Source organism: Agrilus planipennis, unplaced genomic scaffold (assembly GCF_000699045.2).
Source record: "Agrilus planipennis isolate EAB-ADULT unplaced genomic scaffold, Apla_2.0 scaffold2, whole genome shotgun sequence".
Classification (NCBI taxonomy): domain Eukaryota; kingdom Metazoa; phylum Arthropoda; class Insecta; order Coleoptera; family Buprestidae; genus Agrilus; species Agrilus planipennis.
In genome coordinates, this window is record NW_020442464.1 from 2,409,544 (window position 1) to 2,422,664 (window position 13,121).

Sequence of the window (13,121 nt, forward strand, 5' to 3'; positions counted from 1 at the left end):
CCGCGTGGACAGCTGCTATACAATAATACATTTCCATTTACCTCCTTCTCTATATCCATACAAAATATCTATCAAACAAATAAAATTAAAATTTTCTTTTGAAAATTGAAACCATTCCATCAGTATTTTCTTATGACGTTGTCACGTTCAACTATCGTCAGTAAATCGACTTTACAGACAAGCGATTTTTTTTTAGGGGATTGTAATTTACTACGCAAATTTAATAAAATAATACAATAATTAACCATGTCAATACCAAATTTATACTGATCAACTACATGGGTTTTGCAAAACAGGGGAGACATATGGATGATATGGTATGAGTTACCTTTACTTGATACAGAATATGATATTCTACATGGACAGAGACTTTAAAAACAGAACACGAACGTGTAATAAATCTCACTATGAATTTCACACTGTATTGTCCCATTTGAAAAATATTCCCGAATCTTTCCGCAGAGACGAGAGATTTGCCTGCTACCTCTTTTATTACTGACATTTTCAGTTGAATTTCAGATGCACCTCAACTATATATTAAGTCAAGAGTTTTAACGGCATTCTTTTCGCAAGCGTGGAATTTCAATGCAGAATTTCGAAAGTCAGCGAAGCATTCGTGAAATTTTTATCGACGCTGATTATTATAACAGTTCGAGAGCAGAATCTGTTTTTTAAAAGCATGGAATTTTATGAACATGTATTATAATTTTATTTCACAAAAACATGTTTTNATTTTCTTATGACGTTGTCACGTTCAACTATCGTCAGTAAATCGACTTTACAGACAAGCGATTTTTTTTTAGGGGATTGTAATTTACTACGCAAATTTAATAAAATAATACAATAATTAACCATGTCAATACCAAATTTATACTGATCAACTACATGGGTTTTGCAAACTGGAGTGAATTTTGCTTCAATATTTGCATTTTGAAAAAAAGATTTATGATATTTTTTACGTCATTTGTTACTATTAATCCAAATACATGTCGGAAATCTCAAGTCCACTTTGAAATTTAGACTCTCCTGTTTGAACCTTGCTGCCAAGAAAAAATTCCCATCTAAAAGTTGAAATATTCATCCCTGATAAACTGAGAGACGGAAGAATACATTCGTTTTTCGTATGAAACCCTAAAAAAATAATATGATTGTTGCTCATTCCATCTAAAGAAAACCTCAAGTTTACTCAGTATCAATGCAATAAACAAAACAGTTATTGTTTAAATCACCGTATATAAACCTTTCCTAAATTTTTATCTCACTAATTAACATCATACGTAGATGTAAATCTATCATTGTTCTTTACTCAATTCCGCTTTACGTATTTGTAACATTCATAGATTAAGTACAATGCAATATTCTTATCTTGCATTGTAATTTTCAACAAACGGTCAAAGCGAATCCGTACGTTAAACGATAACAGAATTGGTAAGTACACATCGAAATTCGAAAGTACCACTGCAATCGTAGACCGACGTTGGCGTCGCGTTGGCTTCCGTTTTCAGACGTCCGCTTTTATAAGGAAGCGCGAGAACTGCCGTTCAGCGTCGTGACGCCAAGTCATCGCAATATGATAAGCGCAAACGCAACAGGACTGGCTCCTTCCTAGATAAACGACATATTTGGCCCATGAGTGAACGAACAGTCTTTAAGAACGTATTACAAAATTAATAGAGTTGAATTCACTCAAAACTTGCCAAATAATTGAAAGAGCCCAATAAATATGAAGCTACCTAAACGCTTATTCATCACGACAGCCTATAAAAAGTGTAATTAAGTGTAAGAATGTCTGAATTACGGTAATTACAATTTTTTAGGTAGGTTAGGTTAGGTTAGGTTGGGATAAAGTAATGACAACGATGCTCACATGTACTTAATCGTGTCTCAATAGATCTTAAGTTATTCTGTGGGGGTCACAGGTTTCTGTTTAATCCTCTGGTATTATAAATTCGAATGATGTGAAGCGAAGCTCAATGTAAGCACGTATGCATCGAAATTCTTAGTAGATGCGTAATAAAACCGCAACATTGCAACAATGTCAAGAAGATAAAGCACAAATTCCTTAGTTTAATCGCATGCACATTCATGTAGCAATAAAAATAACAGAAGATACTTGCAATCTGAGTTCATGTTCTAAGTCATTTTCTCACTATAAACATGAAAAGCATTTAGTCTAAAATTAAATTTAAATCCAGAATTCGAAGTAGAATTTTAGCAAATATTTCGAAATTGTAAAAGAAAACTAAATATTATAATTACCTACCTACAATTTAATGGAGCTACAATCTAAAAACATTTCAATTAAAACAAATGGCAATACAGTGAATTTCGGATATAATGACGACAAAGGGACCACTGTAATTTTGTCGTTACATCCGGAAGTTACAAGCAGACGTAAGGAGATACAGATACGCATGTATAGTTTTCACCATTTGTTACAAACGATTTATTAAAAAACAGTCGCTACACCCGAACTCGGCGTTACATCCGAAGTCGCTATAGCCACGTGAATTTCGTACTAAAGTATGCTTTAAATTCAAGGAACTTATATTTAACGTCGCTGTAGTAAAATGCTCGCTATAACCAAGGTCGTAATAAATGAAATCCACTGTATATTCATACGGCAAGCTATTATGTAACTCCAGGCGGTCGTTTGCTAGCAGTACAAAATGAAAATGCCTTTTCTAGAGAGATGAACAATAAATGAACTGCGAAAGCGGATTGAACGGAACTGGTGGCGCCAGATAATACAATCGAACAGGATTAAGGTTACGGAAAATGGACCAAAAGAAACAAACGCCTTTTATATTGAAATCAAAGTAGATTCACCAGCGAAATCATTACCACAAAAGTGTAGCATTATTAAATTACACTGCAAACATTATTGTCATCAAACAACTGAAACTAAAAATTCAAAAATTAATTCCCAACCTGAATGTAATCACTGATCATTCGTGAAAATTACATTGTGATTATTTAGAAAATACCACAAATGGTGCGGTAAACACCACCTGTAGTGTGACGCTACATTTTAGGATTACGTATGCTCCAACAAGGTCCATTTGTATGGATATCTACTTCCTGAAACGAATCCCGGCGTAACTAACCTCAACGTGATAGGCATATTACCATAATCGAATAAAATAATTCGAAGCGGTCTGTATTCTGTCGAAACTGCCAGACGCGGATCGCGATTTCGATCTTTTTGGATCTCATCAGCGCGTCGCTCCAACAGAACACAGACCAACTTTTACCTGCTGTCTTAACAGTGCGTTTTAGAAAATATGCTACATTTTAGGATTACGTATGCTCCAACAAGGTCCACTTGTGTGGACATCTACTTGCTGAAACGAATACTACAGATGGCGTTTACCGCGCCATTTGTGGCATTTTCTAAAACGCATTGTGATTAATATTAACACATTTACGCATTGTTATACCATTGGATATCTGGTGCAACATACCTACCAGCAAATCATGTGTAAGGTAAAAAAGATATGAATTTAATTTTTAGTTAGAAAATATTTTAAGAAAAATCTTCTGTATGCATATATTTCAAAATTACAGTACTTAGATCCTACACTTAAATAATTGTAACGTTACGACTGTTGCTAACAAACTGTAAAATCAGTTGTAAGTAAACATTTCATAAAACACATACTTAGAAATTCAAATCAAAGTATTCAATGTTACAATCGGGTTTTCATGAAAGTAATTATGAAGTCAATAAAATTTAACAGCGCAATGTTTTAGTTACGAAATCATGTTAACTTCGACCAGTAGCAGCAGGAATCTGCAAATCTTGCAAAAGAGAGTATTAAAGAAAATACCCAACGGCGTTCATATTACGGAAATGCAGAAAGCAATTATGGAAATTTTACGAGATTTGGGACATCTTCCGGGATAAACAACAGTTTTTAAAGATAGTTTCCAACAACAACAACAAAAATTATATCCAGTTATTAAGATATTCATGAAGCGTGCCTCAACTTTTCTGTTTAACTTGATTCAATACTCATAGGAAATAGTAGATAATAATTGCGAATATGACTAGATTTTTTGTAAAATTCAGACTTACTTATTTTCGTATCTTACCTTAAATAGAGTGCTGTCTAAATCACGAAATTGTCAACAGGTCTCTCATACTGCAACCAAAAAATATAAAAATTAATTACTCTTTTTTGCACTATGAATTTACTATCAGTCAATAATTAGTTTCACTCCCGTTGATATCGTATCAAAGATCATCGACAACCACATAAAACTAATTTTGGTAAATGTCTAGATTATGGCCCCCACCCCCGAAGGGTGGGCGGAATCGAAAGAGGAGGTCTCCCCCATCACTGTACCATAAAAAGTTCGTTGCGGTCTCACCCCCATAAAAAGTTATGGGGGTTAGATGGGGGTGGGGGTAGGAAGTATCAAAAAAGAGTAGGGGGATCGAAAGAGGATGGTCTCGTGAGTAAAACCCGATAAAAAAATTGCGGGGTTGAAAGTTGATTATTTTGACAATTTTCATACACTATAATTCAAATAAAATTCAATAAAAAAATTATTTTCAAGGGGGTGGAGGTGGGGAATCGAAAGAGGATGGTCACTTGAACAAAACCCGATAACCTGACCTAACTTAACCTACATTATTGATAAAGATATTTAAATAACGTTTTATATAACTTTCTCAATATTTTTATGCATTTTTCATTAGTTTTACCTTTGAATATTGTTTAAGAATGACTATATCAATATTTACATGCCTAGAAATGCATAAAAATTGGCATATTTATTAACTTTGAACCCCAATAACGTTTTATGGGGGTGAGACCGCCACGAACTTTTTATGATACAGTGGTGGGGGAGACCTCCTCTTTCGATCCCCCCCATCATCTAGACCTTTTCCTTAATTTTTTTCTATCCCTCGGGAACAGTATTTTTTCTGGATAAAAAGTACCGTATGTCCCATTATGTACCCCTGACAATGTGTCTACATAATTTCATGATAGGTTCTATCCACTGCTGCGCTCGCGTTGACTATTGCAATTAATTTATTAGAAGTAAGTATGTACCTAATGTACTAATTAATTGAGTGCTTACACGAAACATGGACGCATGGGAAATTTCAAATCCTAAAACAAAATTGAAATGGCGAGAAGCGAACAAGTCAAGCCCGTTGAAGATACATTTTGCTCCTCTCTCACAGTTAATAAGAACAATTCTCATTCATTAACATACACCATTTATCTTACGATGTCATTGACAGCATTAACATCGGTTGCTATCACGTGTTGCCATGTCCTTGGCCGTTACCTAAAGATCTCTACGTTCTATCTTACACCCAAACACCAAATTCCATGCTTCAAAACCGAATAAAATTATCATCATAGTTCAAAAAAAATTTATTCGATAGCTCAAAACTTTACACTTTACCAATTTATTGGTCGTGAAGGAAAGCCGAATGTATGTAGATTATTTCACTTGCGATTAATGTGATTTTCTGTTTTTAACATTTGCTTATCTTCTCTATCTCTATCTTCAATAGTTTAATTGGTTTTCATCAGCACGTCAGCATACCATATAGTAGATACTTATATCACCAATCGTGTTCTAAAAACCAAACCGAAGTTTCTACATACAAATAAAATGACTAAATATCAAACTGCTGCATCACCGTGTATAGAATCAAACCTTTGAAATACTGCTATCAGAAAGCATTTCTAGATGGCGACACACTACAGGACGTAATGTTTCACAGTTGTAGTACCTATTCTTTCTACATATATGTATTTTCTCCATCCCATTTAAAAGAAGAAAAAAAAACATGATTTTCTAAGCATAATCAACCATGAAGTGAAATTGCTACATTAACATACGTCAAACAACGCTACAAGCGATATTACAGTGAATAAAATTCTCTTGTTAAATGCACTGTGATGGCCGGCCCTATATAGCAAAAGAATTTTGGTATTAACTAAATACCGAATTCTAGATTTATTCCAACCAAACCCCTAAGTCGATTAATTATTCGATCGTGTTTTATGAACGCTGTATTGTTTTCGTAATCTGCCTCTTTTCTTTTTATTCTTTTTCCACAAAGAAGCCATCGAGATAAATGACTACGACAGTCAATCGATTATAGAGCTTATGAAACAGAGACGGTTTCAACATAAATAAGTCTCACAATCAGAGAAAACCCTTTTTATTTATTAGATATTAATATTAATTAAACAGTATAGGAACATATAAAGCTACAGATTAACATTTTTAAAAAGAAGTCTTCAGTAATACCCATTAAGGATTTCCTAATTCCCCTATTTAGCATTTCCGCCTTCATTAGCTTTATTTGCAATCGACATTTTGGAAAATCCCTGCGACAGATCTTACTTTACCTACACACACGCAAGCACACGTGTATCACAACACCACCTTTCACTAGTAAGGAAGTCATCCATCATGTAGTAAACTATCCAATATTAATTCGCCAAAGTAGCGATAATTACCTACTTCGTTAACATTAGTTACGAAAAGAACAGACATACCTACTACCTATTTGCAGCCGTATCAAGTGATAATGTGATACTGGTCTTAAGTTAAAAAATGTACAACAATGTTAAGTGCTGCAAAAGGCTATAATAATACACCAATAAATTAGTAGTAAATAACATCAAACTATTGAAGCACTAAAAACCAATGAAACAGAAAATTAGAAACTGAATTATTAAGCACAATTTATAATATTCAACTATAACTCTTTGTAACAAACCTACACTTCACTTTGTTTGTATATATAAATCTGGTAACATTGAAATTATCGTAACTCTCAAAAATGCCGCAGGAATTTTAAAATTCTTAGCTACTGATATAAGCATTGCTACACAATTTCGAACTGATTTCTAAATTAATTAAAAGGGAGAAAGTGAAATGATTAACAGAACTAATCATGCATAATATAATATATGTCTTGCGGGAACAATTTAAACAACAGATACAATGAAACTGCTTTCAATCAGATCACAGTGTGGCTTCTGACTTTTACTATACTTATCTAGTTATTGCACTATATCGCCATCTACTGAGATGTGCTGCTAACTGAAGTATTTGAAATGTATGTTAGACAAAGGTTTTACTAAGGTATCTACTTGTTAGGATGTCCACCCAGATGCGGACGACCTATTTGCGTACAGACAGATTTTTGTAATATACATAATTTTGGTATTAGTAGGAACATTGTACATACAACAGTAATTTAATCTAGGCCTCTGACTAGACCTTTATGCCTGAGAAAATGTCCTACCAACCTATCTCCCTTATTTCTTATTTACTTCCATGAAGTCCTCTGTTTTCCTATTCTTTCTAATACCTCTGCATTTCTAACTTTCTCTATCCACGATATCCTCATCATTCGCCTGTAACACCACATTTCGAAAGCTTCTAACCTTTTCTTTTCCGCCGCACCCACTGTCCATGTTTCGCACCCGTACAGCGCCGTGCGCCAAACATACACCTTCAACAATCTTTTTCGAATTTCTAAATTAACCGTTCGCGAGCATAAAAGTGACTTGTTCTTATTGAAGGCGACTCGACCCTGCGCTATCCTCTGCTTTATATCCCTACTATTCCTTTCGTCCTGACTTATCTGACTTCCTAGATACCTAAAATCAACCACTTCTAATTTTTCGTCTCCTATCTTTATATTCGCTCTTTCCCTACTTTTTCTTCCCTTGCATGCCAGTATTTTTGTTTTATTTTTATTTATTTTCATACAGTACTGTTTTGTCAATACCGCTTCCATTTTATTTAAAGCTCCTCCTTGCTAGATGCTAATACTGCTATTACATACTATAATTACTATAATTTGATAAGTACTTAGCAATGTATAGTCGCAATAAATCACTGACGTCATCGAAGGAGCACTTTGGTTTAATAACTGATGCAAATTCCTGCATTTTTATCTAAAATTTCAACATTTTTCGAATAATTTTAGCAAAATTCATTCTGCTTGTTTCACAGATGAATCAGCTATCAATAACATTGTATTAACATCTATTAACACGTAATAAGTATGAACAACATTTTCCTTATATAATAGTTCCTTATAAAAGTTCAGAATAATATTTAAAAAAAATTAAACAATTACTTGTTCTTATCGACCTTCTGACCAACATAAACTGCCATTGTTTCTTCTTTTGTTTAAAAGTTAACAGGTATGTACAATTCACCTGAACAATATGTTGCTTGTTGGAAACAATGCAACAAAACAACTGAAGCGCTAGCTGGGGGCTTCCACAATACAATATTTCCACAATATAAGTAAAAATCACGCTGAAAACCCATTCGTTATCTTCTGCATGGCAGCAGCCAAGTCGTCAACTGGCAGCGCAACGTAACAATTCCTTTTCGTGGAAATGGCAGCAGTTGCAATGGCACAGATTCAAAGGATATCCCGATGACTAGCGAAAGACACATCTACCAGCACACAAAACACACGTATTTTAACACAAAAGAAACACGGACTTAAATAGTAATACACCAGATGCTAGAAGCGGTGCACCGATGATGGCGCTTATTTTTAGTTTCCACGCCGTACAGTGGAAGAAATCGCGAAAAACGTGGACAAAAGTCAAAAAACTGAAAACCGTCCGATTGTCGTAGAGATGTGTCACAAAATCTCAACCTTACATATAAATCCAAAAATTTGAAATTTTAAATAATCAAATATTTAACAATTTAAGTTTTCCAATATCAGATTTCAAATATTTTAATTTTAAGATATTTAAATTATGGATATTCCAACATCTGAGTACTTAAGGTGCATCTCCTCTACCCCAACATGCGGGGTGTAACCACAATCAGTAAGTCCAATCACAGACAGGCCCATCTGGGGCCCTTGGGGTTCCCGTAGTACCAATCTCCATTACTGGTAGGATGTTCGAGAGCCAAGTCCCTCCGAGTCTTGCATTCCAGCACTGGTAGTCACTTGGGGTTTAGGAAATCGCAACCTTTCCTTGACCTTAGACACAGATCGGCCGGAATACCTCCAGACCCGTTTGATAGGAGTCACTTTCGCAAACCTTTGCCACACAACTTTACCAAGGTTCCATCCTTTTACCACGTTCAGTGGGATCGGTTGCAGTCTGCATACTGCGATCGCCTATAATTTTAATGTACAATACCAAGCACCTAGTTCGACACCTCAAACAACTGCTTACGCCACATGTCTGACTTCCCATGGTACCAGTTTCCATTACTGATAAGATGTTCAAGGACCAAGTTCCCTCCCAGTCTGATTTCTTTGCATTGCAGCACTGGTAGGCATTTTGGATTCATGGGATCGAAAACATCCCCTGACCCTTGACGTTCATTGACTAGGCCACTGCGAGACCTTTTTGGTATCACTTTTACAAGCCTCTGCCACATATATTTACCAAGGTTCCGGTCTTTTCCCACATTGTGTAGGATCGGCTGCGGCTGACCTTAATTTTAAGTCCGACACTTCAATCCACTGCTGACATTACACATCTGACTTCCTGTAGTACCAATATTCATCACTGATAAAATTTAAGGGCCAAGTACCCTCCCAGTCTGATTACTTGCATTCCGACACTGGTAGCTATTTCGGGTTCATGGAATCTCCACCTTTCCCTAACCATTGACACTCATGTGAGGCTGGACTACCTTGGACACTTTTTCTACCACTTTCGCAAACCTCTACCACACTTGTTTACCAAGGTTCCGTTAGTTTTAGGGGTGAAAGTCATGTGCTCCTGCATATAAGCGTCGCCTCTGATTCTAGAGTTTGATACTAAGCATCTAGTCCAACACCTCCAACGATTGCATACGCTGCACACCAGGACAAGAGTTATTGTTTCACTATGTATCATAATTTTTGTATAAATCCAAATCGGTAGATTTTTTTCGAAAAATTAACTTTTGAACGATCTAATCAACCGTTTACTCCGAATTTGTCTGCAACTTTTAGGCAGGATTTTTGTGATTCCTTCCACTGTACGACGTCGAGAAGAAATAAGAATAAACATGGCACAGGTTCCTATATATCATGCATAATAGAAGCAACAAAATCGGCGAAAACCACCACGCCATACACCGTCACGCACACACATACATCCATCGTCGGCCAACGCTTTTCGCTTTTAAGACAATTTATACAAAGCAGAAGTATAATTAAATACATTGAATATTTAGAAATGCGAAGCCATTTCAAAAGCGAAACGGACGCACTGAAAGAAATATTTACGAGGTGTCTTTGGTTTAAATAAAGATAAAAAGCAAACGGGAAACGAAAATGTTTCCGTTTCATATTTTATAATTTTACTGATAATTTTAAATAAAGAAAATATGAAGCACAAAGCTCAACGTACCAACTCAAAATCAACAAGAAACCGGAAAATAAAACTGCACTTGCTTCAGAGATTTTTCCACTTATGTACGTGTCGCCGCACACTTAATTAAAAAAATGCCATACAAGCAGTAATTATGTAGAACAAAAGACTAAATGCAATTTTAATTAGGAAAATGGGGCACATTCTCTACTAACATATATGGATAAATGGCACTTATGTATAATGTTCGCATATTAAGCATTATACATTAAAATGCAGAAAACAATCGTGAGGTCCGTTATTAGTACGTACCATATCATAAGTACTCCACCTCCCCTTTTGTTACAGTCACAATATTCAATGATATTTCAATAATAAACTAGAAAGGGGTTAACATGTTTATTGATATTTCAGGATTATAAATTATAACAATAAAAGCTTACAGATTTTAGCAAAACAATTCACAAATCATGAAGAATTGCGGTCACCAGAAGATTTGTGACCGCTACCAATGTAATTAGAATCGAACACACTGTAGGTGATCCGTTTGATACTGTACAGTCCTCAAGTGCAGTCTTACATACACATCAAATGCTATAAAAATTACGCGCAAATTTTGCAAATATTTCACATTACCTTCTTCAATAATTCTCTTGGAAATAATTACATTTCGTATTGCCGTAAACGAATTATATTACAAAAACACATAAATTAATATCGCTATTAATGGTGTTTCTAATGTACTGTTCGTTTCAAGAAGTTAGAGATATTCCCCTTCCCTTTATTAAATTCAATCATATTTGTCTGCGGAGCTCATTTCTCTACCGATCATCGAGCGAGAGCTAAACAAAAGTGTACAGTACCATTTGCAAAATTATTTAAACTGCCTCGTTAACATTGAAGAATATGTTTTATTAAAACGCATATTTCACCAAAAATAATAACAAGTGAATTAACTTAACGTACTACACACCTATAAAACTTTTGCTTTATTTTCTATTGTTAATTTATATACATTTCTGTTTTAAGAAATTGCTATACATTTTCGTCTAGTACTGTACATTTCTAGCCGATCTCCTAAGACCGCCCATCGAGAGCTCTGCTCGTTCAAGCTTGTTCCAACTATTTCTGTCTTGCTCACGCCTACTGTGTATTCTTTCTTCAAGGTCACAATTCTAACAAATTGAAATAGACTGTAGTTATTNTGGACAAAAGTCAAAAAACTGAAAACCGTCCGATTGTCGTAGAGATGTGTCACAAAATCTCAACCTTACATATAAATCCAAAAATTTGAAATTTTAAATAATCAAATATTTAACAATTTAAGTTTTCCAATATCAGATTTCAAATATTTTCATTTTAAGATATTTAAATTATGGATATTCCAACATCTGAGTACTTAAGGTGCATCTCCTCTACCCCAACATGCGGGGTGTAACCACAATCAGTAAGTCCAATCACAGACAGGCCCATCTGGGGCCCTTGGGGTTCCCGTAGTACCAATCTCCATTACTGGTAGGATGTTCGAGAGCCAAGTCCCTCCGAGTCTTGCATTCCAGCACTGGTAGTCACTTGGGGTTTAGGAAATCGCAACCTTTCCTTGACCTTAGACACAGATCGGCCGGAATACCTCCAGACCCGTTTGATAGGAGTCACTTTCGCAAACCTTTGCCACACAACTTTACCAAGGTTCCATCCTTTTACCACGTTCAGTGGGATCGGTTGCAGTCTGCATACTGCGATCGCCTATAATTTTAATGTACAATACCAAGCACCTAGTTCGACACCTCAAACAACTGCTTACGCCACATGTCTGACTTCCCATGGTACCAGTTTCCATTACTGATAAGATGTTCAAGGACCAAGTTCCCTCCCAGTCTGATTTCTTTGCATTGCAGCACTGGTAGGCATTTTGGATTCATGGGATCGAAAACATCCCCTGACCCTTGACGTTCATTGACTAGGCCACTGCGAGACCTTTTTGGTATCACTTTTACAAGCCTCTGCCACATATATTTACCAAGGTTCCGGTCTTTTCTCACATTGTGTAGGATCGGCTGCGGCTGACCTTAATTTTAAGTCCGACACTTCAATCCACTGCTGACATTACACATCTGACTTCCTGTAGTACCAATATTCATCACTGATAAAATTTAAGGGCCAAGTACCCTCCCAGTCTGATTACTTGCATTCCGACACTGGTAGCTATTTCGGGTTCATGGAATCTCCACCTTTCCCTAACCATTGACACTCATGTGAGGCTGGACTACCTTGGACACTTTTTCTACCACTTTCGCAAACCTCTACCACACTTGTTTACCAAGGTTCCGGTCTTTTCTCACATTGTGTAGGATCGGCTGCGGCTGACCTTAATTTTAAGTCCGACACTTCAATCCACTGCTGACATTACACATCTGACTTCCTGTAGTACCAATATCCATTACTGATAAAATTTAAGGGTCAAGTTCCCTCCCAGTCAGATTACTTGCATTCCGACAGTGGTAGCTATTTCGGGTTCATGGAATCGCCACCTTCCCCTAACCATTGACACTCATGTGAGGCTGGACTACCCTGGACCCTTTTTCTACCACTTTCGCAAACCTCTACCACACTTGTTTACCAAGGTTCCGTTAGTTTTAGGGGTGAAAGTCATGTGCTCCTGCATATAAGCGTCGCCTCTGATTCTAGAGTTTGATACTAAGCATCTAGTCCAACACCTCCAACGATTGCATACGCTGCACACCAGGACAAGAGTTATTGTTTCACTATGTATCATAATTTTTGTAT

The 13,121-nt window shown here is 36.0% G+C and overlaps 1 protein-coding gene across 1 annotated transcript in view; it reads right to left on the reverse strand.

The window, feature by feature from the left end:
* LOC108735500 (triple functional domain protein) overlaps nucleotides 1-13,121 on the reverse strand; it is a 95,196-nt gene that overhangs the window by 71,729 nt on the left and 10,346 nt on the right. Inside the window, exon 2 of the mRNA XM_018467876.1 lies at nucleotides 4,096-4,145. The gene's annotated coding sequence lies outside the window, so the exon portion shown is untranslated. The remainder of the gene's footprint in view (nucleotides 1-4,095; nucleotides 4,146-13,121) is intronic.